At 42.3% G+C, this 2,037-nt stretch overlaps 1 long non-coding RNA gene across 1 annotated transcript in view; it reads right to left on the bottom strand.

Annotated features, from left to right (window-relative positions):
* LOC105540237 overlaps positions 1–2,037 on the bottom strand; it is a 155,622-nt gene that overhangs the window by 152,006 nt on the left and 1,579 nt on the right. The gene's annotated exons all lie outside the window — the stretch shown is intronic.

Here is a 2,037-nt window from a genome sequence, read left to right as displayed (position 1 = left end):
GCGGCGCGTGGGGGGTGGGGGGCGTCCCTGAGCAGAGCGCCCCCCCCCCGATGTTTCTTTCCTCCTCAAAATATCAGCTCCTTCAAGACTTCCAGTAACACTGAATTCTAGTGCAAGGATTTTGGATTTTTGAAACAGAATTCCATTATGTGGAAGATACTGACCAGTTTTACAGAGAATCCTCAAGACGGTCTCTTCTCGCCAAACAGTGGTGAAATGCCTGTCCTTGTCGTCTTTATTTGCATTAGACAAAGAGAATTCTTCGCCCGCCAGGCGCGGGGGCTCCCGCCTGGAATCCCAGCACTTCGGGAGGCCGAGACGGGCGGATCACGGAGTCCGGAGATCGAGACCATCCTGGCTAACACGGTGAGACCCCGTCTCTACTAAAAATACAAAAAATGAGCCGGCCGCAATGGCGGCGCCTGTAGTCCCAGCTCCTCGCGAGGCTGAGGCAGGAGAATGGCGGGAACCCGGGAGGCGGAGCTTGCAGGGAGCCAAGATGGCGCCGCTCACTCCAGCCTGGGCCACAGAGAGAGACTCCGTCTCAAACAAACAAACAAACAAAAAAATTCCGTCACCCAAGTTCCAGCAGTTCTTTGTCAGTACATATACTTTTGAACTTCTTTTCAATATCTGGTCTTTTCAAGAAAGAGAGAGAGAGAGAATCCAGAAATTTTTGAATACTTGCTTAATTGAACTTGTTTCATGCTCTTTCTATTCCCCCTCCCACAGAATAGATAGTGCATCATCTCCTTTTATCTCTTATCTTGTCTCTGTGGGGTTTTTTTTTTTTAAACATCATTCATGCTATAAATTATTTTTTGTTTGTTTGTACTTTGCTTCTTTTATTTTTCCATAAGTTGTTGGAGTACAGGTGGTATTTGGTTACATGAGCAAGTTTTTTAGTGGTGATTTGTGAGATGCTGGTGCACCCATCACCCCAGCAGTGTACACTGCACCATATTTGTAGTCTTTTATCCCTTGCCCCCTCCCACTCTTCCCCCTAAGTCAGCAAAGTCCATTGCATCATTCTTATGACTTTGCGTTCTTGTAGCTTAGCTCCCAATCAGTGACAACCATATGATGGTTTGGTTTTCCATTTCTGAATTACCTCACTTAGAATAATAGTCTCCAATCTCATCCAGGTCACTGCGAATGCTGTGAATTCATTTCTTTTTATGGCTGCATAGTATTCCATCGCATACATATACCACAGTGTCTTTATCCACTTGTTGATTGATGGGCATTTGGGTTGGTTCCATGATTTTGCAATTATGAATTATGCTGCTGTAAGCATGAATGTGCAAGTATCTTTTTCAAATAGTGACTTATTTTCTTCTGGGTAGATACCCAGTAGTGAGAGTGCTGGATCAAATAGTAGATCTACTTTTAGTTCTTTAAGGAATCTCCACCTGTTTTCCATAGTGGCTGTACTAGTTTACATTCCCACCAGCAGTGTAGAAGTGTTCCCTGTTCACCGCATGCATGCCAACATCTATTGGTTTTTGATTTTTTTTTTTTTTATTGTTATGGCCATTCCTGTAGGAGAAAGTTGGTATCGCATTGTGGTTTTGATTTGCATTTCCCTGATCCTTAGTGATGCTGAGCATTTTTTCATGTTTGCTGGTCATTTGTATGTCTTCTTTTGAGAATTGTCTATTCATATCCTCAGCCCACTTTTTGATGGGATTGTTTGTTTTTTTCTTACTAATTTGTTTGAGTTTGTTATAGATTCTGGGTATTAGTCCTTTGTCAGATGTGTAGATTGTGAAGATTTTCTCCCACTCTGTGGGCTGTCTGTTTACTCTGCTGACTGTTCTTTTTGCCTTGGAAAGCTCTTTAGTTTAATTAAGTCCCAGGTATTTATCTTTGTTTTCATTGCATTTGCTTTTGAGTTCTTGGTCATGAAATCATTGCCTAAGCCAATGTCTAGAAGGGTTTTTCCGATGTTTTCTTCCAGAATTTTTACAGTTTCAGGTTTTAAGTCCTTAATCCATTTTGAGTTGATTTTTCTATACGGTGGGAGATGAGGATCCA

This window comes from Mandrillus leucophaeus, unplaced genomic scaffold (genome assembly GCF_000951045.1).
Source record: "Mandrillus leucophaeus isolate KB7577 unplaced genomic scaffold, Mleu.le_1.0 Scaffold217, whole genome shotgun sequence".
In the NCBI taxonomy this organism is placed as follows: Eukaryota; Metazoa; Chordata; class Mammalia; order Primates; family Cercopithecidae; genus Mandrillus; species Mandrillus leucophaeus.
The sequence above is the reverse complement of the archived record's forward strand: the minus strand, read 5'-3'. Positions and strand labels throughout refer to the sequence as shown.